We start from the raw sequence: 27,417 nt of genomic DNA, 5'->3' as shown, positions 1-27,417 counted from the left end.
CTTGTGTTAAATAATTGACTTTTATCCAGGATATTATCCCTTATAACTGGGTTAGCGTTTATAAATATGAGTCCAACCCGAGTCCAATGAACATGCTTCAGTCCTGGATGTGATTAACAGCAAAATCCAATCACATCAGTTACTTGTGAACCCACTGGTGTCTCAGCAGGTTGCCTGAGTGAATGAATCCCTTTCCACACTGGGAGCAGGTGAATGGCCTCTCCCCAGTGTGAATCCGCTGGTGTAGAGTGAGTTGAGATAATCGTCTGAACCAAGTCCCACAGTCGGAGCACCAGAATAGTTTCTCGTCAGTGTGGACATGTTGACGGGACACCAGTTCCCGAAAACTTTTAAAGCACTTCCCGCATTTTCTGCATTTAAAAGGTCTCTCATCATTGTGAATCGGCTGTTGTGTCAGCAGTTGGGATGACTGAGTGAATCCATGCCCACACTCTGGACAAGTGAAAGGCTTCTCCCCAGTGTGAACTCACTGGTGCATCAACAGGCTGTATGACTGAATGAATCCACACCCACACTCGGGGCAGGTGACAGGCTTCTCCCCAGTGTGAATGTGTCGATGGATTGCCAGGTCAGATGGGTAATTGAACGCCTTGCCCCAGTCCCCATATTACCATGGTTTCTCCCTGCTTTGACTGCACTTGTGTTTTGACAGACCAGATGATCGGCTGAAGCTTCGTCCACACACAAAACACGTGTACGGTTTCTCCCGACTGTGAACTGTGCTTTTTCCTTCCATTTTCAAAATCTGATGATATTTAGGTTACGATCAGTTACACGACTGTCAGATTTTGATGTGGTGTTTGGTTGGAGTTTCCCAATTGCACATCCTTCCCTGCTGATACCCTGTGAAATTGAGTTAAAACAAACAAAAGGGAGAGAGAGATCCCACAAAAACACAAAGGCAGGTTGTGAAATGGAGCTGAATGAATCTGGTAACTTGTGGGGCCGGCACTGGGAAAGTGACTACGAAAACTGTTGAACCTTTTGTGAAAAGTGAACTAGTTTGTTATTGTCCTTCAGGGAAGGGAACCTGCCACCCGGTCTGAGCCCACACAAGATTTGGGCCTCTGCAAGAACACAAGAAATAGGAGCAGAAGTAGACCATTCGGCCCTTCGAACCTGCTCTGCCATTGAACACATTTGTGGCTGATCTCAGTCTTCAATTCCACTTTCCCGTTAGCTCTCCATGTCCTTTGACTTCCTGAGAGACCAAAAATCTCACCATCTCAGCCTTCAATATGTTCAGTGATGGTCACAGTAACTTCATTGCAATGTTAATGTAAGCTTACTTGTGACAATAATTATTATTATTAACATCCACAACCCTCTGGGCTAGAGAATTTAATATGAGAAACAGAGTGAGAGAAAGAGAGCGAGTAGTGGGGGAGAGAGAAAATCAAAAAGATTGATGGAAAGGGAGAGAGTGAGAAAGGAGTGAGGGTAACAGCAAGCAATGGCCCAACAACTGAATCACAATTTGACAGAATCTCCTGAACCCTTACCCTCCACCACCTGGATGGAGCAGGACAGCAGATGTATGTGAACATCACCACCTGCAAGTTCCTTTCCAAGACACACACTGTTGAACTTGTCTGACATCCAGTGCTGGATGAGCAGAACTTTCCTCCATTTAAATATTGACAAGACTGAATCCATTCCCTTTCATCCCCGCTACAAACTCCAGTCCCTTGTCACCAATTCCATCCCTGTCCAGTGTCTGAGGCTGAAGCTGACTGTTCACAACCCTGGTGAAATATTTCACCCCTCGATGAGCTCTTGACCACATATCCACACTGTCACCAAGATTGCCAATTTTCACCTCAGGAACATAAGCTCGACTCCACCTTTGTCTCTGTTCATCTGCTGCAGAAACCATCATCCATTCTTCTGTTACCACTTAACCAAATTATTCTAACGCACTCGCAGCCGGACTGCAACATTAAACAACCCCCTCCATCCCATCCCAAACTCTGCTACCCATGTGCTTGCTCACACCAGCCCCTGTGCCCACTGATCTGCAAATGCTTCCTTTTAAAAGGCACACAGAAGTTTAAATTTCTCATTCTTTTACTCCATGGTAATGATCACCCTGATCACTGTAATCTCCTCCACACACACCCCTTTGAGATCGCTGCACTCATTTAATTCCAGCCACTTGAGAATTCCTGATTTTAATCTCTTCACCATTACTGAGTTGCCAAGGCCTCAATTTCAGGAATTTCCTCCTTAAAACTCTCCGACTCTCTGACTCAATTTCCTCCATTAAGATTCTCCTTAAAATCTAATATCTCCTCATGCGGCTCAGTGTCAATTGTTATTTTGTAACGTTTCTCTGAAAGTCTTAAGTTATATTCTGTTCAAGTCACAATATAAATTCGAATTATTGTCACTGCCCTCGGCATATATTCTGCCCCATAAATAAGAATTTGTAACTCAGAGGGAAAGTCTGTCATGAAGACACATTTCAAAAATGTTGCCCCCAACAATGATGGCGACTGAGCCTGCGCTCTGCTGCTCGTGCCCCAATAAATATGGTGGGTGCGCGTGCGCACTACTGCCAGTGAACCAAATAACGAGGGCGCATGCGCACCGCTGCCAGTCCCAAATAAAGATGGCGGGTGCACAGGCTCGTCTGTAACAAAGCTGCAGCCTCCGCTTAGATCCCCAGGTACCGGTGGTTTATTTTGTCAGATGTTCAGTTTATATAACATCTTTACGAAGCGTGCCTAACAACCCGCATGATCCAGCTCTCCCTCCGTCCCGCCATTCCCACATTCACGGATTGTGGATCCGAGAAAGAACTTTTTCTGCGTCGCCATTAATCACAGTGCGCATGCTTCACTCGGCCCAGTCCCGCCCCTGATTCACTCCGATTGGCTGGAGGACTAGTCAGTTCCGCCCCCCCCCCCCCCCCCTCCAGGACCCGTCCACTCTTTTATAGATCGCGCGATGCTGTCAACCATTGTCCGGGCATTATGAGGGGTCAGGTGAGAGGTCAGTGTTGGGGGCGGGGTTTACAAATCCCGAGTGCGGCCCCAGAGCTGAACAATGAACATTCTCCACTCTCACTGTCCGCCACTTCCGGCTTCTCCACAAACAACCTCACAGAGACCAGGGGGGAGATACTGACCCAGTGACAATGTCACTTCATTAGTCACCCAGAGAGACAGGAGAATGTTCTGGGGACATTACATTAATAAAATCTGGAATTTAAAGTTAGTCTCAGTGATGGTGACTGAGGGTCCCTGAGAAAATCTCCAATGTCATTGGATTAGGTCAAAAAGGCAGAAAGTAGGAAACTAGTTAGTTTAAAGCCTGTTGTTGGGAAACTGTTGGAATCCATTATTGAGGAAGTAATAACTGGACATTTGGAGAGTCAAACTGCAATCCATCAGAGTCAGCGTGGTTTTGTGAAGGGTATATCGTGTTTGACTCATTTCTTGCAGTTCTTGGAAGATGTAACAAGCCAAGTGGATAATGGGGTCCTGTCAATGTATTTTGACTCCCAGAATACATTTGATAAAGTGTCACATAGAAGGTAATAATAAAGGTAAAATCCCACGGGGTTGAGAGATATTAGCTTGGATAGAGGATTGGCTAACCAACAGACAACAGAGAGTGGGGTTAGATTTATTGACACATGTACTGAAGAAAAATGTTTTTACCCAGAGGGTGGTGAGGGTCTGGAATGCACTACCTAGGAGGGTGGTAGAGACGGTTGTCTCACATCCTCTAAAAAAGCACCTGGATGAAGACTGGCACATCATAACATTAAAGGCTATGAGCCAAGTGCTGGCAAATGGGATTAGGTAGGTGGGTCAAGTTTATCATGTGTTAGTGCAAACTTGATGGACCGAAGGGCCTCTCCTGCACTGTGAAATAAATGAAATGAAAATTGCTTATTGTCACAAGTAGGCTTCAAATGAAGTTACTGTGAAAAGACCCTAGTCGCCACATTCTGGCGCTTGTTCGGGGAGGCTGGTACGGAAATTGAACCGTGCTGCTGGCCTGCTCAGTGTGCTAAACCGGCCCCTCTGTGTTGCTGATGATACAAAGTTCGGTGGCATCACAGACAGCATAGATGATTGCATTATATTGCAAGAAGATATTGACAGACAAGGTCAATGGGCAAGATTGTGGTAATGTAAACATGTGTGAGGTTATCTGTTTGGAACCAAAAAAGGATAGAACTGAGTACTTTCTAAATGGAAAGATGTTAAGTATAGTGGATGTCCAAAGAGATTTGGGGTTCATAGAATCTATGGCACGGAGCCCGGCCCTTCAGCCCAAACCGGTCCATGCCAACCAAAAAGCTCATCTAGGTCAATCCCATTTGCCTGCATTTGGCCCATATCCCTCTGAACCTTTCCTATCCATCTATCTGTCCAAATGCCTTTACAATCTTGTCAATGTCCCTGCCTCAACTACTTCCTCCGGCAGCTCATTCCGTACCATCCTCTGTGTAAAACCATTGCTCCTTAGGTTCCCATTAATTCTTTCCCCTCTGAACTTAAACCAAAGCCCTCTAGTTCTCGATTCCCCAACCCTGAGAAAAAGACTGAGTGTATTCACCCTGTCCACGCCTCTCATGATCTTATACATCTCGATAAGATCACCCCTCAGTTTCCTACGCTCCAAAGATAAAGGTCCTGGCCTGTCCAATCTCTCCCTATAACTCAGTCCCTTGAGTCCTGGCAACATCCTTGTAAATCTCTTCTTCACTCTCTCCAGTTTAATAACATCTTTCCCATAGCAAAGCAGCCAAAACTGAACACAATACTCCAGGTGCGACCTCACCAACGTCCTGTACAACTGCAACATAACTTCCCAACTTTTATACTCAGTGCCCTGACTGATGAAGGTCAGCACGCCAAAAGCCTTCTTCAGAGAATTTATAGTGCAGAAGGAGGCTATTCGGCCCATCGAGCCTGCACCGGCCCTTACAAAAAGCACCCTACTCAAGCCCACTTATCTACCCTATCCCCGTAACCCAGTAACTCCCACTTAACCTTTTTTTTTGGACACTAAGGGCAATTTAGCAAGGCCAGTCCACCGAACCCGCACATCTTTAGACTGTGGGAGGAAACCAGGGAACACACGCAGACACAGGGAGAACGTGCGTACTCCGCACAGACAGTGAACCAGCTGGGAATCGAACGGGGGTCCCTGGAGCTGTGAAGCAACTGTGCTAACCACTGTGCTACCGTGCTGCCCTATCTACCTGTGACTCCACCTTTAGAGAACCGTGCAACTGAACTCCAAGATCCTTCTGTTCCATGATACACCCTCAGGCCTTACCATTCACTGTGAAAGTCCGACCTTGATTTCTGAAATGCAACTCCTCACACTGATCTGTATTGAATTCCATTTGCCATTTCTCGGCCCACTTCCCCAGCTGATCAAGTGCCTGCTGCAATTTTTGATAACCTTCCTCACTGCCGCCAAGACCACCTATTTTAGTGTCATCTGCAAACTTACTGATCATGTCTTGTACATTCTCATCCAAATCGTTGATTATAGATATAAACAGCAATCTCCTAGTTACTGATCTCCGAGTTACTCCCTATTTAGTTAATTACTCAAGTTTGTCAAATTTAGAACAGATTCCCAATCAGCCAATCAGCTTTACTCTGAGGTAAGTTATTTATATTTACTGTTCAAAGCTTCTCCTCCCCGGATTCGGGCCAAATCCGCTCCCTGCCGAATAGGCCGTGAATCCCTGAGGTAAGTTATTTATATTTACTGTTCCGAAGCTGCTCCTGCCTGAGTTCGCACCAACTCCACTCCCTGCGTTGGTGAGATTCATACCTGGGTGTCTGGAAAATCGTTAGGACAGTAACTGTCCTGTAAGGTAATGAGTCATTTTGCTTCCCAATTGGCCGAGGAAGGCAGTGTGTCACAAGGATGGATGTGTTGACCGATTAATGGCTGGAGGATGGGGGCAGGTCATGTGATCAAACCTCCAGGAATACATTTAATCAAAGTTGGCGAGGAGAGAATGTTGTGAATTTCTATCCTAAACTGACAGTGAGGTTTCTGTAAATTTACAGGATACTGGAAGTAGAGGTTTAACAGACGGGAACTGCAAACCAAACGTCACATCGCGATCTGACAGAGTCACTTGATCATTAGAAACTGAATTTCAGCAGCATCTGGGTGTGGAAGGTAAAAGGTTTGTCTGTTCTGTCTGTGAGGGAAGATTTCAGGTCTCAGTGTGACTGGAAAAGCCCCGAGATTCAGAAACTCTGGTTCGACCAAACCTGGAGAACTGTGTTCAGTTCTGGGCAATAAACCTGAGGAAGGATAGAATGGCCTCGGGGGGAGTGTAGCACAGATTTACCTGAGTGATATCTGAACCCCCTGGGGTTAAATTACAAAACTAGATTACACAAAGGAGTCAGAGACATGATGGCACAAAGGGCATTCGGCCCATTGAGACCATGCTAGCTCACTGGGGCAATCCAGTCAGTGCCATTCTCCTGCTCTATCCCTGTATCCTTGCAGTTTTATTTCCCTCAGATGTCTATCCAATTTCCTTTTGAAATCAAATCATTCATTGTTTCTATTTTCAAACTCCCTCATAGGCAGCAAGTTTCAGGTCATTGCCGCTCGCTGTGTAAAAACATAAATCTCATATCAGCTCATATCTCCTGTACCTTTGACATACAAACTCGGAACAGGCCACTCGGCCCCTCGAGCCTGCTCAGCATTCAATAAGATTGCGGCTGATCTCATTCTAACGTTAACTCCACATTCCTGTCTACCCCTGATGACCTTTCACCTCCTTGCTCATCAAGAATCTATCCAGCTCTGCCTTAACAATATTCAAGGTCTCTGCTTCCACTGCCTTTTAAGGACGTGAGTTCCAAAGTCTTACAGCCCTCAAGAGAATACAAAATCCTCATCTCCATCTGAAATGGGTGACCCCTTATTTTGCAACAGTGATGCCCTCGTTCTCGATTCCCCCACAAGAGGAAACATCCTCTCCACATCCACCCTGTCAAAACCCCTCAGGATCTTATATAGATCAATCCAGGTTTTACCCAAAACTTTACATCTTTGTCCCTAGTTCTTGGACGATCAGTGAATGGAAACAGAGTTTCTTTGTACACCTGATAGAAATCTGGCATAATCTTGAGTTCCTGAATCAAATCTCCCCTCAACCTCCTTTGCTGGAACTATTCTGGTAAATCTCCTCTGCACCTTCTCCAAGAACCTTCAGATCCTTCCTGAAAAGTGGTGACCAGAGCTTTATAAAGATTCATTGAATAGAATTGGAATCATAGAATTCCTACAGTGCAGGAGGCCACTAGGCCCATCGAGTCTGTACTGATTCCCTGAAAGGGCACCCTGCCTCGGCCCACACTCCTACCCTGTCCCTGTAACCCCATAGCCCCAACTAACCTGCACATCCCTGGACACTAAGGGGCAATTTATCAAGGCCAATCCACCTAACTTTCCCTTCATTGGACTGTTAGAGGAAACCTGAGCACCAGGTGGAAACCCACGCAGACACTGGGAGGAAGTGCAGACCCCACACAGACAGTCACCAAGGCCGGAATTGAACCCGGGTCCCTGGCACTGAGAGGCAGCAGTGCTAATCACCATGCCACCAGAAGCATAGTTCTGTTTATGAAGCTCAAGGTCGAATTTGCGTTGCCAACTATTCTCTTTAGTATGACTTGTAGATATACTAAATCCCTCTTCACCTCTTTCTCTCTCCTCCCAAAGAGGCCAGTTGGGTTTTTATGACAATCCAGCAGTTTTCATGGTCACTTTTTCCCAGTGCCGGCCCCACAAATGACCAGATTCATTCAGCTCAATTTCACAACCTGCCTTTGTGTTTTTGTGGGTTCTCTCACTCCCTATTTTCTGTTTTAAATCAGTTTCACAGGGTGTTCGAAGGGGAGGCTTCAAAGTCCGGAAACTCAAACCAAGCATCACATCAGGATCTGACAGAATCCTCAACTTATCATATCCTGAATATCAGCAGATTTTGAACATGGAAGGAAAAAGCATCATTCACACTGCAGGGAAACCGTACACGTGTTGTGTGTGTTGTCGAGGATTCAGTCAATCATCAGGCCTCACAAGCCACAAATGCAGTCACACTGAGGAGAAACCGTGGAAATGTGCGGACTGTGGGAAAGGATTCACTTCCCCATCCCAGCTGGAAACTCATCGACGCAGTCACACTGGGGAGAGACCATTCCCCTGCTCCAAATGTGGGAAGAGATTCACTCAGTCATCCGCTCTGTCCACACACCAGCAAGTTCACACTGGGGAGAGACCATTCACCTGCTCCAAGTGTGGGAAGGGATTCACTCGGTCATCCGCTCTGTCCAGACACCAGCAAATTCACACTGGGGAGAGACCATTCACCTGCTCAGAGTGTGAGAAGGGATTCAGTGATTCATCCAACCTGCAGAATCACCAGCGAGTTCACACTGGAGAGAGGCCGTTCACCTGCTCAGAGTGTGGGAAGGGATTTGCTATTTCAGCCCACTTGCTGAGACACCAGCGAGTTCACACTGATGAGAGACCGTTTAAATGTCCAGACTGCGGGAAGCGCTGTAAAAGTTCAGGGGATCTGATGTACCATCAACGTGTTCACACTGATGAGAGACCGTTCAGGTGCTCTCACTGCGGGACTGGGTTCAGACGATCATGTGACCTAACTGTACATCAGCGAATTCACACTGAGGAGAGGCCATTCACCTGCGCCGAGTGTGGGAAGGGATTCATTCGGTCATCCGCTCTGTCCACACACCAGCGAGTTCACACAGGGGAGAGACCATTCACCTGCTCCGAGTGTGGGAAGGGATTCACTACTTCACCCAACCTGCTGAAACACAAACGAGGCCACAAGTAACCACAGTGATTGGATTTTGCTGTTCCTCACATTCAGGACTGAACCATGTTCATTTGGGTCTCTTTCTGCTGATAACAAACTCCAGCCCATTTACAGGGGCTAATATTCTGGCTTATAAAGTCAAATAAATTGACTGAAGACCATAAGACATAGGAGTGGAAGGAAGGCCATTCGGCCCATCGAGTCCACTCCACCATTCAATCATGGCTGATTTCAACTCCATTTACCCGCTCTCTCCATAGCCCTTAATTCCTCGAGAAATCAAGAATTTATCAACTTCCGTCTTAAAGACACTCAATGTCCCGGCCTCCACCGCCCTCTGTGGCAATGAATTCCACAGACCCACCACTCTCTGGCTGAAGAAATTTCTCCTCATTTCTGTTCTAAAGTGACTCCCTTTTATTCTAAGGCTGTGCCCCCGGGTCCTAGTCTCCCCTGCTAATGGAAACAACTTCCCTACGTCCACCCTATCTAAGCCATTCATTATCTTGTAAGTTTCTATTAGATTCCCCTCAACCTCCTAAACTCCAATGAATATAATCCCAGGATCCTCAGACGTTCATCGTATGTTAGGCCTACCATTCCTGGGATCATCCGTGTGAATCTCTGCTGTACCCGCTCCAGTGCCAGTATGTCCTTCTGAGGTGAGGGGCCCAAAATTGCTCACAGTATTCTAAATGGGGCCTAACTAATGCTTTATAAAGCTTCAGAAGTACATCCCTGCTTTTATATTCCAAGCCTCTTGAGATAAATGACAACATTGCATTTGCTTTCTTAATTACGGACTCAACCTGCAAGTTTACCTTTAGAGAATCCTGGACTAGGACTCCCAAGTCCCTTTGCACTTCAGCATTATGAATTTTGTCACCGTTTAGAAAATAGTCCATGCCTCTATTCTTTTTTCCAAAGTGCAAGACCTCACACTTGCCCACGTTGAATTTCATCAGCCATTTCTCCATCCCAGCTGGAAACTCATCGACGCAGTCACCCTGGGCAGAGACCATTCACCTGCTCCAAGTGGGGGAAGGATTCACTCGGTTATCTACTCTGCCCACACACCAGCGAGTTCACACAGGGGAGAGACCATTCACCTGCCCCAAGTGTGGGAAGAGATTCACTCAGTCATCGGCTCTGTCCATACACCAGCGAATTCACACTGGGGAGAGACCATTCACCTGCTCAGAGTGTGAGAAGGGATTCAGTGATTCATCCAACCTGCGGAAACACCAGCGAATTCACACTGGGAGAGACGGTGGCGTTCGCGAGCGGAGCGGCCGCGATGAGGAGAAGCTCCTGCTGGTCCACAATATCGCGGTCTTTTTCGGGGGGCTCCCCGCTGTTTAAAATAAAATTAAACTTCTCCGGGGTCGGCCTTGCCTCCCTCGCCCAAGTGTCAAAGCTCCATTTCAGGGAGCCGGAGGGTTAGAAGGGGGAGGGGGGGGGGGGGGGGGGGGAACTGGTCCCGGTGGGTTCGGTGGAGCGGCTGCACGTGGAGGAGGAGCGGGACAACCTGAAAGCCGGACCTGAAAATTTGAAAGGAGCAGCGGGGGCGGAGCCAAACAGGCCGAGGCAGCAGGCCCAAAGCCAGGGCGTGATGTAGGTGAGATGTCCCACATCGGATGTCCCGCCTAGAATGTAATAAGAGGACTGAAGCCCGGTCCCAGGGAAATTCTGGAGGAATACAAAAAAGAAGCGAAAGATGTTTTAAAGAAATTTGGTGGAAAAAAAAATGTTCTCCCTTTTTTTATGAAGGAAGAAATGTTTTTTGTTTTTTCGATTTAAAAAAAAAAGGATTGAAGAAGGAAAGATGGTGGGAAAAAAAAGGAAAAATAATAAGCCGTTAAAGGATGCGAAAAGCAGCGTTGAGAAAGGTTGGAAACACGGGCTCGCCGTTGAATCAGAAGACGAGCAAAAGTGCTGACAAGATGGCGGATGCCGGACCGCGTGGTGGGTCAGCACTACTTACGGTGGAGAAGATGACCGAGGTGATGGTGGTGGAGCTGGAAAAGCAGTTTGTGAGGCACATGGAGGCGTTGAGGAAGGAGACGGCGATCGCATTGAAGTCATTGGTGGAGGAGGCAATCGCCCCGGTGAGGATAGCTGTGGCAAAGACACCGGCCGAGGTGAGAGAGCAGGGCGAGAAGATGAAGGAAGTGGAGGAGGGCGTGTCGCAGCACATCGACCAGCTCACCTCGATGGGGGACGAGCTGCGGAGGGTGGTGGAGGTCAACGGAGGACTCCGAGCAAAGCTCGAGGACTTGGAGAACCGCTCGAGGCGGCACAATCTGAGAATTGTGTGCTTGCCCGAAGGGACAGAGGGTGCAAGGCCAGCAGAGTACTTCACTAAGAAGCTGGCGGAGTTGATGGGGGAGAGTGAGAACCCCTCCCGGTACGAGCTGGACCGAGCTCATCAGTCATTAAGGCTGAAGCCCAAAGTGAATGAGCCGCCAAGAGCAGTAATTATCTGCTTCCATAAGTACTGCATGAAGGAGAAGGTGGTAAGCTGGGCGAAGGAGAAGCGCAAGGTGCAGTGGGATGCTGCTGGAGTTCGGATCTACCAGGACTTGACGGTGGAGTTGGCAAAAAGACGAGGTTCGTTCTGGCGAGTGAAGGTGGCACTGTACAAAAAGGGGGTTCGATTTGGTATGGTATACCCGGCGAAGCTGAGGGTGACGTATGAAGCCAAAGACTTTTATTTCGAGACGGCGGAGGTGGCTGAGTCGTTCGCGAGGGCAGAAGGCTTGGGGCAGACGTGAGGAGCAGAGCTGGAAGAGGGACTGGGCTGTGATTGGGGAGCTGGAAAATGTATAAATGCTGTAACTTTCTTTTTACTGACGTGTATTGTAATTTACTTCTCTTCACATTGTTCCAGAGTTCAGGTTATTGGTTGGGTTGATTGGCATTCTGTGTTGCGACGGTTATATCTTAGTTTAGTGAATTGTATGGGTTGGATTGTTGTTTTTGTTTTTGTTTTTTCTGCGACTGGGTGGGAGGGGATGGTATTTCTTGGCGGGAGAGCCACCCGTGCTCGCTAACTAAAGTCGGCTAGTGAACGGAGGAGGGCTGTGGATATTGGAGCCTGATTAGCAGGTTTCGATGGGCCTACGAAGCAAGCGAGGGGGGGTGGGGGGAGGGATTGATGCTGGGAGATGTTTTTTCAAGAGGAAGTGTAGTGGGGGGGGGGGGGAAGGGGTTCGATGTTAATGGATAGGGGCGGGTCAGGCTCATGGGGTAGGGATGATGATGGTGGATAAGAAGGGGGGGCTGGGGGGTGAGAGACCTCCAGTTAGGATAGTCACGTGGAATGTGAGGGGATTAAGAGATCCGTTCAAGAGGTCAAGGGTGCTTGCGCATCTTAAAAGTTTGAAAACTGGTGGAGCAATGCTGCAGGAGACTCACTTGAGTATGAAGGATCAGTTGAAACTTAAAAAGGGCTGGATTAGTCCGGTGTTTCACTCTGGATTTGACGGAAGGGCTTGAGGGATAGCGTAATGGTCAGCAAAAGAGTACGCTCCCAGATGGAGAAGGTGCTGGCAGATCAGGGGGGTAGATATGTGATTCTGACAGGGGCGCTGGAGGGGAGGTTAGTGGCGCTGCAGCTCCAGAGGGAAGCAGCGACAAGGAAAATTGTTCAGCTGTGGGATAGGGCAAGGAAGTTGGTGGTGGCTCCGGATCTGATTAACAAGGTTTTTGAGGAATTTTATGAGAGGTTTTACAGGTCAGCCACCTGGGGGAGACCGTGAGATGCAGGAATTCCTAGATGGGTTGGAGTACCCGAGGTTAGGGGAGGGGGACAGGGCTACATTAGAAGGAGCGATAGTGGAGCAGGAGATAAAAGATGCGATTGGGAGGATGCAGTCGGGGAAGGTGGCAGGGCCGGATGGGTTTCCGGTGGAATATTATAAAAACTTCAAGGATAAGCTGGTACCCCTGATGGTGGGGATGTTTTAAGAGGCGATAGGGAAGGGGGTGTTGCCACAAACATTTGGGCAGGCGTCGATTTCCCTGTTGCTAAAAAAAGCTAAGGATCTGATGGAATGTGGGTCATATAGGCCCATATCACTTCTGAATGTAGACGCAAAAGTACTGGTGAAGGTACTGGCGGGTAGGCTGTAGGAGTGCCTCCCGAAGGTGATAGGTGAAAATCAGACGAGGTTCGTGAGAAGGAGGCAGCTCTTTTCAAACGTTAGAAGGGTATTGAACGTCATTATGGTACCGGCAGAGGGGAAGGAAACAGAGGTGGTTGTGGCATTGGACGCCGAGAAGGCGTTGGACCGGGTAGAATGGGGGCACTTGATGGCAGTTCTGGAGCGGTTTGGGATTGGACCAAGATTTGTGAACTGAGTAAAGCTACTATATAAGGAGCCGAGGGCGTGTGTCCGCACAACCAACATCAGCTCGAGATACTTTTCTCTCCACCGTGGGACGAGGCAGGGATGTCCTATGTCCCCCCTGCTGTTTGCACTCGTGATTGAGCCATTGGCCATCCCATTAAAAGGTTCAGGAGTATGGAAAGGAATAGTGCAGGGGGGAATAGAGCATAGGGTGTCCTTATATGCTGATGACTTGCTGTTATATGTATCGGAACTGAGTGTGTCGATAGGGAGAATAGTGGAGCTGCTTCCGGTGTTTGGGTCTTTCTCGGGGTACAAGCTGAACCTGGACAAGAGTGAGTATTTTGTGGTGTCTTGACCGGGGGTGGGGGCAGGGGTGGCGGGGCTGCCATTCCGTAGGGCAGTGACTCGCTTCAGGTACCTGGGGGTGCAGGTTGCCCGGGAGTGGGGGGGCCTCCGCAGGTACAACATTTCTGTTTGGTGGGGAGAATGAAAGCTGATCTGGCAAGTTGGGGATGTCTCCCTCTGTCGCTGGCGGGTCGGGTACAGGCGGTTAAAATGAACATATTGCAGCGATTTCTGTTTATTTTTCAATGCCTGCTGATTTTCTGACAAAGGCTTTTTTCAGAGAGATTGAGGGAAGGATTACGTTGTTCATATGGGGAGGGAAGGTGGCCAGAGTTAGAAAGATGCTGCTACAGAGGGGAAGGCAGGCAGGGGGTTTGGGTCTTCCGAACCTGATGTACTTCTACTGGGCTGCGAATGTAGAGAAGGTGCGGAGCTGAGTCCGAGGGGTTGATTCCCAGTGGGTCAGAATGGAGGAGAGTTTGTGCAGGGGGTCGGGATTGAAAGCACTAGCAACAGCGCTACTCCCGATAGCCCCGGGAAAATACTCCGGGAGTCCGGTAATAATAGGTTCATTGAGAATTTGGAGGCAGTTTTGCCAACACTTCGGGTTGGGGGCAGGGTCAAGGGAAATGCCGATTCGGAGGACCAGAGATTTGAGCCAGGGAAGTGGGATAGAAATATTCGGAAAGGGGAGGCAAAGGGGATTGAGACACTAAAAGATTTGTTTCTTAGGGGTCGGTTTGCAGGATTGAAGGAGCTGGAAGCGAAGTATGGGCTGGAGCAGGGGGAAATGTTTAGAAACATGCAGGTTCGAGATTTTGCCAGAATGGAGATACAGAGCTTCCCGGGGGAACCGGCCTCCACATTGCTGGAGGAGGTGCTGACGACAGGGGGACTGGAGAAGGGAGTAGTGTTGGTGGTTTACGGCGCTATTTTGGAGGAGGGGAAGGCACCACTGGATGGGATCAAAGCAAAGTGGGAGGAAGAGTTGGGAGAGGATATGGAGGAGGGATTCTGGTGTGAGGTGCTCCGGAGATTGAATGCCTCCACCTTGTGTGCGAGGGTGGGGCTGATACAGCTGAACGTGGTATACAGAGCACACCTCACGAGAGCGAGGATGAGCCGAGTCTTTGACGGAGTGGAAGATGTGTGTGAGCGTTGCGGGGGGGGGGGGGGGGGGCTATTCACATTCATATGTTTTGGTCCTGTCCAAAGCTAGGGGAGTACTGTAAGCAGGTTTTTAGGGTGATTTCTAAAGTGGTGCACGTGAAACTGGACCCGGGCTCCCGGGAGGTCATATTTGGGGTGTCGGACCACCCAGGGTTGGAAACAGGTGTGGAGGCAGATGTTGTAGCCTTCGCCTCGTTGATCGCCCGAAGGTGGATATAATGGAATGGAGAGCAGCCTCTCCACCCAGTGCCCTGGCGTGGCGGGGGGGACCTGCTGGAATTCTTGACTCTTGAGAAGGTTATGTTTGAACTGAGGGGAGGGACGAGGGCTTCTACAATTCATGGGCATTATTCATTATGCACTTTCAAGAATTGGATAACATCGAACATTAGTTTTGGGGGGGAGAGGGGGCTGTGTGTGTTAATGGCGACTTTGGGTGATTCCTGATTCCTTTTTGTCATTTGTTTATGTGAACATGCGGGCTAATGTTTGGGGTTTGGCGAGAGGATGGGATCGTTGTTATTGATATGGGGATTGACATATTTGTTACTGATTATTGTTTATTGTTGGTGGGTGTAAATTTGGGAGAAAATGTGAAAAAGGAGAATAAAAAATATTTTTTTAAAAAGTCAAATAAATTAGATTTGTGTGAAATACGCAGTGTGTTGAAACTTTTTAATATCTCTGACACAAGTTACTTCCTTTTGAAGTACTCTCGCTCTCCCCTGTCTCTTCCACCCTCACCTCCAACAAGAAGTGTGAGGAGCTTGTGGAGTTTCTTTGTGACTGAGATTGAGAAAATCCGATCAGCTGCCTCTGCTGCTTCCCTCCCTTCCACGAGCCCACCGGACCAAACTGTCTCTAAATGTCATCCTTTCCTGAGCCCTGAGCCCACATCTTTCTCTAGTTTCTCTCCCATCTCCCCTCATGCCCTCTCAGAGCTCATCGTGTCCATGAGACCCAGCTCCTGCTCCATCGACCCAATTCCCACTGAGCTACTGATCAGCCAACTACCCTGTGTCCATGGATGTTGTCAACATTTCTCACTCTTCAGGTACTGTCCCTCTGTCCTTCAAATCTGCCATCATCACCCCCTCAATAAAACAAACCCTTGACCCTGCCATCCTTACAAATTACTGCCCCATCTTCAACCTCCCTCCTCTCCAAACTCTTTGAACATGTTGCCACCTCCCAAATCCTTGCCCATCTTTCCCAGAACTCCCATGTTTGAATCCCTTCAATCAGGTCTCTGAAATGTCACAGTGAAATACCAGAGACAAACAGAAAGACAGACAATCCAGGAGCTTGGCTCCAACATGGATATGTTCATAACCAGAAGACAAGGATAGCAGCACAGTTATTATCGAGAGACAACAATACCTGCTGGAGACAGACAGACAACTAAACAACACGAATCACAACACCAAGCTACCTAGACCCATATGCCCGAGACAGGAAGGAGAATTGGAGACAGACTGGAAGAACTCAAAAACTGCAGACACATTATCCCAAAACAACAAGGCACAACAGATAGAACCAAGGAAGTTCTACCTGCTCCCTAAAATACCCAAACACATAGACTGTACCAGGAAATACCGCCAGACAGACCCATCAGATCAGACTGTGAGAGCGAAAGTCCGACAGAATCATAGAATTTACAGGCCCATTAAGCCTACACCGTCCTTGGAAAGAGCACCCTACTTAAGTCCGTGCCTCCACGCTATCCCTGTAACCCAGGGACCCCACCTAACCTTTTTTTGGGCACTGAGAGGCCATTTAGCATAGCCAATCCACCAAACCTGTACATCTTTGGATGGTGGGAGAAAACTGGAACACAATGGAGGGAACCCACGCAGACACAGGGAGAATGTGCAAACTACACATTGAATTGAACGCAGGTGCCAAATACAAAATGCTGCCAAGAGTCGCTCCAGTCCTTCAAACCTTCTCAATGGTCAACACCTCTCAGGTAGAAAATGAGGTTGTGGAAACCGCGCACCCGTGGCCAATGGGAAGAACTCAAAATGATGCAGAATCACAGCCAATGAAGGAGATCTGGGATAAGCCCCGCCCCTCGTTCACTCCGATTGGTTGGAGGACCAGATGCTCCCGCTCGGTCCTCCAGCCCGGAGCTGCCGTCAATCACTCCCCGGCATTGTGCTCCGGAGCACGCGCAGTGTGACTGCTGGACATGGATTTCAGTGCTTGTTTGTCCTGGAGAAGCGGAGTCAGCGTCAGGCAGTGGGTGGGAGAATTTGGAAACACTTTGTGGATCCGCAAACCCTTCACAATCATTGTCAGCTCCCTGGTTTGCAGTTCCTCCCTCCCGGGAACAGGCCCAGGTTAACGGGCACCATCCTGCTTCAGACACTGGAGGATGGTTCACATCAGAGGATGGGTGAGGTGGGATAATAAATAAGAGCTTCCACTTTGCACTCAAATCAATGAGGACTCTGATCTCTGGCAAGGAAGGAAACCCTGGCACGTGGGCGGGGAGGATTCACAAACATCCGCTGGAGACCCCAAACCCCCAATCAGAACCTGCAGATCCCGGGTTTCCAGCTCTGGGGGATTGTTGGCTTCAGGTGCGGCCATCTTGGTGCAGGAACATAAGAGTGGGCGGGGCTTCAGGGTCCCAGTGACCAGGAGGAAAAATTATTGGTTAATTGATTTTATTCTCACTTTTCACAAAGGGGTTTGAGAACTGAACCCAGCCAGAGGGGAGGGAGGGGGTGAGCTGTAAGGAAAGGAATTGTGAAGGTGGTGTGCAGGGTTTGCCAAGCTGACAAACTCCCATGGTGAAAATTAAGGTCCAGCCTGCACTGAAAGACTGGTGTTCTGCCAGAGCTGGGACCAGGCCGCCTGGGGTAAGTGTCTGTTTCTGGAACACAGAAACAATAAGGAACATGGTTCTGTGCATTGAGAAAGGTCCAATTTATGTGACAGAAAACATCTAGGCAGCATGCAGCCTGGGACAGTGGACTCCAATACATTCCAGTAAAATATGGGACTGTTAGTCACCCTGGGATTTGCATCGAGCACAGGGAGGTGAGAGAGTGCATGGGATGAGGATTTACTGCTTTGCAGGTACAGATGAGGAAAATATCCTTCATGGAAAATAGAACTGTACGTTCAGAATTTCTCTTCTCTAAAGTTTTGTAAACTCCTTTTCCAGGGCATTAGACTTGGATTTACAAACAGGAACTCCAACTGCATGGTCTGACAGTCACTGAGTCGCCACAGCCTGAATATCATCAGTCATTGAACTTGGAAGGAGAAATGTTTGTGTTCTGTCTGTGCGACACCATTTAAAACATCAGTGTGACTGGAAAAGCATCAAGACTCACACTGGAGTGAGAGGTTCCAGTACACTCAATGTACAAAGAGCTTTAACCAGTTAAACAGCCAATTATAATCATCACACGATTCACAGTGGGGAAAAAGTGTACTCGTGCTGTGTGTGGACAAAGCTTCAACTGATTGTCCAAACTGGAAAGACGCAGGGAAACTAGAATCATGGAGAAACCGTGGAAATGTGAGGACTGTGGTAAAGGATTCAATTCTTCATCCAGGCTGGAAATCCACCTGGCGTTCACACTGGGGAAAGGCCGTTCATCTGTTGTGTGTGTGAGAGGCGATTCACTCAGTTATCTGCCCTTCGGTTACACCAGCGAGTTCACACTGAGAAGAAGCCATTCAGCTACACAACCTGTGAAGAGAAATTCAAGTCCTTATCCATGCTCACTGAACACCAGCGAATTCACACAGGTCAGAAACCATTCATTTGCTTTGTGTGTGGGTAGGGATTGACTCAGATATTCACCCTCCAATCACACCACCAAATGCACACAAATGGGGATCCATTCAGGTGCACCACCTGTGGAGAGGGTTTCAGTCAGTCAGCTGACCTCAGTGAGCACCAACGCACTCACACTGGGGAGAAGCCGTTCACCTGCTCCGTGTGTGGGAAGGGATTCCCTTGGTCATCCCAACTGCTGACACATCAGTGGGATCACACCGGGGGGAGACGGTTCACCTCCTTGTGTGGAGCGGGATTCACTCAGTCACAACACCTGCTGAGACACCAGCGAGTTCGCAAGTGAGTGCAGGGACTGGAATCTGCTGTTTTGCTGCTGCCAATCACATCCAGGATTGATAGTCTGACAATATCTGGTTTGATTCTGCTGATGTTAACAATTCCAATAACTGACTGCAGTTTAATATTCTGGAGATTTCACTAGTTTTCGGGGCTGCAATGTCTCTTTTTAAAAGCACCAGCTGTGATCTTACTACTTAAACAAGAACTGTCAACAGGAACACCTTTACAGTAAAATTCTGAACTTGTACTTCAATCCTAAATTGATCTTTGATGCAAATCAGTGTCTGAAAGGTTCCACTGATTAACATCTGCAATTAGAAAGTGCAGATTAATCCTTCCTGACAATTCTTACTGACTTCTTCAGTGTTATGTCCATTAGGAAATTAAATTGTGAAGGAAGCAAAACAAAACAGTTAAGTATCATACAGGCCCTGTGAAAACGGACATAAACACTGAACATCAACATTGTTATTGATGAAGTTTGGAAGTCGCTGAGTTGAATCATTTCTGACACAGCAGCAGCAACATTTGGTAAAGGTGGAACCCACAACACAGACTGGTTTGAGACCCACTCAGCAGAGATGACATCTGTCATGGAAGCAAAAAGCAACGGTGACCTGATGTACAACATAAACCCAACAACTAGAACGCTGCATCATATGAAAGTAGCCAAGACAGTTGTGTAAAAATCAGGATGACACTCTGCAGATAAACATTGGATCAGCCTGTGTCAATGATTCCAGACTGACTGACAATGGAAATCTCTGTATGATGAGATCAAGAGGGCGCTTCATCCCACCAGCACCAAAGTTCCCTGGCTGAAATTGGAGCTGGTGACGTTCTTACCGACAGAAGTAACCAAAAGTCCTGCTGGGTTGAACCCGATTGTGAGCTGTCTCCCTGTGAGAAGGGCATCTCCCAGTCTCTGTTTGACTCTCCTGCAGCTTCCTGTCATGGTTGAGTTGGACAAGGAACCCTCATCATTTGAGCTGGAAAAGGCCATTGATTGCTGAGCAAGCAGAAAGGTGCCCGGCAAGGATGGAATTCCAGCTGAACTGCTCACACACGGAAAGTCCCATCGACTGTCACACCTTCCTGCCCTCCCCTTTTGGGTTGTGAGACTGGTCCATGGAACATGTGTTGATGCAATAAAAATAGCAGTGACAGAGAAGACAGCATCAACTACAGGGACACCTTAGAGTCAGGGGAATACCTTCACTTGGGTCATGTTTAAAAGATTCATCTACTTGCAGACTGAGTGTATCCAGAAGCACAGTGCGGTTTCTGTGCTGACAGATCTACAGTGAACATGATCTTCTCCACACACCAGCTACAAGAGAACAATTGGCGTTTAATCTAAAATGCTGCCAGCTCCTGTGTTGTGATAAATGAAATGCTGCAGTTACTGAGCGAAAGTAAACCTTTCAGTGTGAAAGTTCAATTTACTGGTACAATTGGAAAAGGCACCAAAATGTTTGATTACCTGAAGATATATTTCAGCCTTTAAGTTATGTTTCGGCGTTCACAAGCTGTGGGAAGCTCCACCCTCTTTAACTCTTTTTGGTCTAAAAAGGTTGAAAAGTTTGTTTACAATTGGGAAAAACACCAAAATAATTGGAAAAACAAAGATCAAAATGGTGTCTTGTTCATTTTTAATCTGGAAATAAAGTTATGTAAAGTGACACAATTGTGCCCATTTGTGAATGTTTGCTTCACCCTTTTACAATCAAGCAGCGCGGTGAGAATTTAAACTAAAGATTCTGTTTTTTAAAGATTTGGCTTCATCCCATTTGATATCGTTCAAGACAAATTGCCTGAAAACGGGAGATATGAGAGATTCCCTCAAACTAATCTGTACCTCTGTCTCTGATCTAAAAGTACCGGATGATGCGAGTGTTTAATGGACAGTAGATTCCGCAGTCTCTTGTGGGAAGCCCCATTTTCAAAGAAAAGAATCACACCAGCGATTGGGAATAGGAATAATTCACTCTGGACCTAGTTCAATGGAACAGACAAATTGGATATCCATGGACATTCTAGTGGAAATCAGGAAAGTGTAGATGAGACAATAATTGTTGGTTTTCTCTTGATCTTTGTGTCCTTCCTTCTGAACTGAAAAATAACGGAATCTGACAGTCTGGTCACTACCTGAAGGCATTGGAGCCATAGAGAGACAGGCAAACATCTTCATGGAGACGCTATCGTCATCTTTTTAACATTAAAATCCATCAATGGGCTGTAACAGATGGTAGATGAAACATCTTTTAAAAAAAAAAAATTTAGAGTCCCAATTCATTTTTTCCAATTAAGGGGCAATTTAGCGTGGCCAATCCACCTAGCCTGCACATCTTTGGGTTGTGGGGGCGAAACCCACGCAAACACGGAGAATGTGCAAACTCCACATGGACAGTGACCCACAGCCGGGATCGAACTTGGGACCTCTGCGCCGTAGGCAGCAGTGCTAACCATTGCGCCACTGTGCCGCCTTGGATGGAACATCCTTTTGGGATACAGATGTGAGTGTGCAGATGTGATATGTTACATGTCGTGTCAGTAATTTGTGGAAACACGTGACCATGCACTGGAGAACAGGTCCCAGACATGTTCAGCTATACAAATACAGACTAACATTGAGAGATTAACGCAGAATGAGAGAGCAGAAGAGGCATGGTGGCACAGTGGTTAGCACCACTGCCTCATGGCGCCAAGGACTTGGGTTCAATCCCGGCCCTGGGTCACTGTCCATGTGGAGTTTGCACATTCTCCTCTTTTTCTGCGTGGGTCTCACCCCCACAGCCCAAAGATGTGCAGGGAAAGTGGATTGGCCACGCTAAATTGCCCCTTAATTGGGAAAAAAGAATTAGGGACTCAAAATTTTTTTTTTTAAAGAATGTGAGAACATTTTAAGTTATCAAGACATTGACATAGAGAATCTGACTTTAAAACAATCAGGACAGAATTAAACACAGGAATCTATCAGAGGGAGTGAAATTAAAGTGAACAGGTATCTCAAATCTGGATTTAGAAAATATCCACAAGGTGGATGCAGGTGAACAGGGAGCTGGAGAATCTTTGAAGTTTGTGCCTGAACCTTTGTTTGAACCAGATGTGTTTACGATGCCAAAAATTTAGAATTGTGAGAGATGGAGTGCAGGTGGGGAGGATGAATCTAGTCAATGATGATCACAATTTGCTGGAAAAGATTTTACATTTATTCTCGGTGGCAGCTCAAGGATTTGTGTTGCTGATTCTGATCATTCCAGGAGCTTTAGAATGTTATTTATGGATTGGCCACGCTAAATTGCCCCTCAATTGGATTTTAAAAAAAAATAAGACCAACATGTGCTCCACGTGCAGTCTCACCAATGCCCTGTATAACTGAAGCATAACCTCCCCAGTTTGTATTCAATTCCCCTCACAATAAATATTCAATTAACATTCTATTAGCTTTCCTAACTACTTGCTGTACCTGCATGCTAGCCTTTTGTGATTAATGCACAATAACACCTCAGTCCCTCTGTGTCTCAGAACTCTAAAAGTCTCTCACCATTTGAATAATCTGCCTGTTTTATTCTTCCTGGCAAAATGGGCATTTTCACATTTTCCCACATTATACTCCATTTGCCAGGACTTTTCTGACTCACTTAACCTATCTATGTCCCTATGTGGCTGTCTTGCATTCCTCACAATTTAGTCTCCCACCTTTCTTTGTGTTATCAGCAAATTTAGCAACAGAACCTTTAGTAACTTCATCCAAGTCATTTATATAAATTATAATAAGTTGAGTCTCCAGTACTGATCCCTGTGGCACACCACTCATCACATCCTACCAATCACAAAAATACCCATTTATGCCTACTTTTTGTTTCCCACTGGTTAGCCAATCTTCAGTCCAAGCCAGTATGTTACCCCTTATATCCTGAGTTTTTGTTTTCTATAATAACCTTTGATATAACTTATCAAATGCTTTCTGGAAATCTAAGGACAGTACATTCACCCGTTACCCTTTATCCACAGTCATGTGACTCCATCAAATAACTCTGATAAATTGGTTAAACGTGATTTTGGTTAAACGTGATTTTCCTTTCACAAAACCATGTTGACTCTGCCTGATTGCCTTGAATTTTTCTAAGAGATCTGACATCGCATTTTTAATAATAGCTTCTAACATGTTCCCTGTGACTAATATTAGGCTAACTGGCCTGTAGTTTCCAGCCATCTGTCCCCCTCCCTTTGTGAATAAAGGAGTTACATTTTTATTTTTCAATGTAATGGAATCCTCCTCGTATCTAGTGAATTTTGGACAATGAAACGAGTGCATCAACTCCCTCTTTAGCTGCTTCTTTCAAGACCTTGTGGTGAAGTCCGCCCGGACCCGGGATTTTGTCAGCCTGCAGACTCAAAACATTGCTCATTACCACTTCCCTGGTGGTTGTAATTTTCTTTCCATTCCTTCCTGATTTACGGATATTTCTGGGATGTCATTTGATTCCTCCATACCTGATCAGTTCATTTGCCAAAACCTTACTTTTCATTGTTAATTTCCCAGACGAGCTTTCTGGAGAATCAACACTCACTTGAATTATTTACTAACACAAATGTCTACAGAAACTCTGTCTTTATATTCCTAGCCAGCTTTCTCTGGTACTCTAATAATAATAATCGCTTATTGTCACAAGTAGGCTTCAATAAAGTTACTGTGAAAAGCCCCAGTCGCCACATTCCGGCGCCTGTTCGGGGAGGCCGGTACTGGAATTGCTCCCGCGCTGCTGTTCTTGTTCTGCATTACAAGCCAGCTGTTCAGCCCAATTATTCCCTCCTTATTGATATTTTTGTGTTTATATTCTATTCTTTATAATCTGACCTGAAATCTGCCTTTGTGCTCAATCTTCTTCCTCTCAAACTGCATGTCAAATTCAATAATATTATGATCACTGTTACCTGGGATGCCTTCACAATGAGGTTATCAATTAATCCTTGTTGCACAACACCCAGTCTGGTATAACCTGCCCTCTGGTTGGCTCCAAAACGTGTTGATTGTAGAAACTATCGCAAAAACATTCTGTGAACTCCTCACCTATGCTATCTTTAACCACCTGATTTTTCCAGTTTATATATAGACTAAAATCCCCTTTGATTATCGCTGTACCTTTTCTGACGAACTCCCATTATCTCTTCCTTTACACTCTGTCCTACTGTGTAGTTATAATTAAGAGGCCTGCACACCACTCCCAGAAGTAAATTCTTTCCTTTAGCATTTTTCATCTCAAACCAAACCACTCCTACATCCTGGTTTCCTGAAATTAGGTCATCCCTGTCTAATGTGCTAACACCATCAACAATTCCACCTTTTCCAAGATTTCTGACCTTCCTAAATTTCACGTACACTACAATATTCAGCTCACCATCACCTTTTGAAGGGAAATGAGGGATGGGCAATAAATGCTGGACTGGCCAGCGACACCGACATGCCATGAATGAATATTAAAAAATTCAGGTCCCAATCTATGTCTCTGCAATGGCCATCAGATCGTACTTACTTATTTCTATATGTGATGTAAATTCATCAGTTTTGTTTCAAATGCTACTTGTGTTTTGATACAGAGCCTTTTATTATTTTTGTAGCGTTTATCTGACATAATCTCCGTTTATCATTTCCTATATTCTTATCTTTCTCTCTGGTCTTACGCTTTGCTTTACCACATCTTCCAAAATAAATCAGAAAAGACCCAACAATGGAACAGTCGGTAGCAGGACATCAACAGCCTCCTCCTATTTTAGAGAAATCAAGGACTGGAACACTGTCATTAACACCAAAGCTAATTTAATCTATATACAGAATATTAAACTCCGGCCGAGTCACAGGAATAATTAACAACAACTGAAACAAACTCCAACTGTCAGAATGAACATGGTTCAGTCCTGGATGTGATTAACAGCAGCAATAACAGATTCCAATCCCTGTAATCGCTTGTGAACTCGGTGTTTCTGCAGGGTGAATGAATGAGTGAATCCTTTCCCACACACAGAGCAGATAAATGATGTCTCCCTGCTGTGAATGCGCGAATGTTTCAGCCGCAGGGAATGCTGAGTGAATCCCTTCCCACACACGGAGCAGGTGAACGGGCTCTCTCCAGTGTGACTGCGCTGGTGAATCAGCAGATCCATTTTGCTTTTGAAGTTCTTCTCACAATCGGAACAGTCGGAACATTTAAAAGGCCTCGCGTCAGAGTGAACACGTTGGTGTGAGGTCAGTTGGGCAGACTGAGTGAATCCCTTCCCACACTCAGAGCAGGTGTACTGTCTCACCCCAATGTGAATACGTTGGTGTCTCAGCAGGGTGGATGACTGAGCGAATCCCTTCCCACACACACAGCAGGCGAATGGTCTCTCCCCAGTGTGAACTCGCTTGTGATCCAACAGTTTACATAACTGAGCGAATGTTACCCCACACTCAGGATAGGTGAATGGTTTCTCTCCAGTGTGAACTCGCTGGTGCATCAGAAGTTTGGATAACTTGAGCAAATCCCTTCCTGCACTCAGTGCACGTGAATGGTTTCTCCCCGCTGTGCATTCGCTGGTGTGTCAAAAGGCTGGATAACTGAGTGAATCCCTTCCCACACTTGGAGCAAGTGAACGGTCTCTCCCCAGTGTGAACTCACTGGTGTGTCAGAAGATTAAATTTGTTTTTAAAGCTCTTCTCACAATCGGAACATTTAAAAGGTCTCTTGTCAGAGTGAACAAGTTGGTGTGCAGTCAGATGTGTTAGTCGATTGAATCCCTTTACACACTCGGAACAGGTGAATGGTCTCTCCCCGGTGTGACTGCGGTGATGAGTTTCCAGCTCAGAAGGGTAACTGAATCCCTTCCCACAATCCCCACATTTCCACCGTTTCTCAATGGTGCTGGCGTCCTTGTGTCTCCATTTTGGGTGATCAGTTGAAGCTTCTTCCACACACACAACACGTGTACGGTTTCTCCTCGCTGTGAATGGTGTGAGGGCCCCGTGATCGATTTGGGATAACGACCGCCATCTTTACTCGGGACAGTGTGCAGTAGAGCACATGTGCGGCCGCCATGTTTGTTGAGGGCAACATTTTCAGTTACTGGGAGAAGCTCATTCCACATTGCTCAGAATGGAGACAACTTGGCCAGCAAACTGCATTACTCTTTGTCCTCCCATTACAAGTAATGGGTACTTGACCTCCCACTACCCCGGTTTTCACAGACCCTGATATCTAATTGCTGATCAGAGTAGCAACAGAGAAGTAAAGAAACAAGCAAATTCTGCTTCATGGATCCCACTAACTCAACAGATGTCTGACTTCATGTGCGGCTCTGTTCAGTCACACGGAGACCCATGTCAGAAACTCACAACACTAGGGGTGGGAGGGTGGTGCAGTAGTTAGCACTGTTGCCTATGGCGCTGAGGATGTGGTATCGATGCCGGCTCCGGGTCACTGTCTGTGTGGAGTTTGCACATTCTTCCCGTGTGTGCATGAGTCTCACCTCCACAACCCAAAGATGTGCAGGGTAGGTGGATTGGTCACGCTAAATTGCCCTTTAATTGGAAAAAAATAATTGGGTACTCTAAATTTATTTTTTTCTAAAGAAAATCTTTTCCTACAGACAGAACAGACAAACATTTCTTCTTCCACATTCACAGGCCAACGATATTCAGGTCCTGATGAATGAAGTGACTCTGTTAAAATCTTGATGTGAAGTTTGATTAGTGTTTCCATCTGTAAATCCTCCCCTTGTAATATCCTGTCAAAGAAGTTTATAAAAGTCATCACTAGGGGCAGGCACAGTGGCTCAGTCATTAGCCGAGGATCCGGGTTTGATCCCGGCCCCGGGTCACTGTCCGAATGGAGTTTGCACATTCTCCCCGTGTCTGTGTGGGACTCACCCCCACAATCCAAAAGATGTGCAGGGTAGGTGAATTGGCCTCGCTAAAATTACGCCTCAATTGGGAGAAAGAAAATTGGGTAATCTTAAATTTTTTAAATTAAAAATAAACAAATGCCATCACTGTCAATCCAGGATAGAGATTCTGAACAGACAATTCTAGTTTCTCTGGAACATTTTTCCCCGTCCCACACACTCTCCCTCCTCCCTGGGCTGAAATCCAAACCCATCTCACCATTTCTTTCCTCCACTCCCAGTTTTCTCCCTCCCTCTCCTCTGCCTGGGTTCAGTTCTCCAGCTCCTGTCTGCAGGCTGACAGTAAAATCAATGGGTCTTATTGGGGGTTTGGGGCCTCCAGTGGGTGTTTGTGAATCCTCCCTGCACAACTCCCAGGCTATCTTCCCTGAGATCAGAATCCTCTTGATGATTTGAGCCCAAACTGGAACCACATTAATTGGGGAAAAAATATGTTCATGTAGGTTTGCAGCTCCACAAAGTGTTTCCAACTCCTCCCACCCATCTCCTTAACAGGTTGACGCATTTATTTGTCTGACAAAAAGAATGGTCTCTGATCGCACCATGGTTGGCACTGCTGCCTCACGGCGCCAAGGACCCGTGTTCGATCCCGGCCCTGAGTCACTGTCCGTGTGGAGTTTTCACATTCT

At 46.7% G+C, this 27,417-nt stretch overlaps 2 long non-coding RNA genes across 3 annotated transcripts in view; one reads left to right on the top strand and one right to left on the bottom strand.

Moving 5' to 3' along the window:
• The window catches only part of LOC140419167 (uncharacterized), a 415,920-nt gene that overhangs the window by 125,949 nt on the left and 262,554 nt on the right, over positions 1-27,417 (bottom strand). The gene's annotated exons all lie outside the window — the stretch shown is intronic.
• Positions 2,620-20,531, top strand: LOC140419159 (uncharacterized). 2 transcript variants are annotated; one of them, XR_011945567.1, is made up of 3 exons: positions 2,620-2,689; positions 6,072-6,186; positions 17,921-20,531. It is a non-coding gene; the product is annotated as an uncharacterized lncRNA (long non-coding RNA). The 2 variants fall into 2 exon arrangements; XR_011945568.1 differs by lacking the exon at positions 17,921-20,531 and adding an exon at positions 7,908-10,309.

Source organism: Scyliorhinus torazame, chromosome 5 (assembly GCF_047496885.1).
Source record: "Scyliorhinus torazame isolate Kashiwa2021f chromosome 5, sScyTor2.1, whole genome shotgun sequence".
Classification (NCBI taxonomy): domain Eukaryota; kingdom Metazoa; phylum Chordata; class Chondrichthyes; order Carcharhiniformes; family Scyliorhinidae; genus Scyliorhinus; species Scyliorhinus torazame.
Note: the sequence above shows the minus strand (reverse complement) of the source record. Positions and strands in the feature narration are given on the sequence as shown.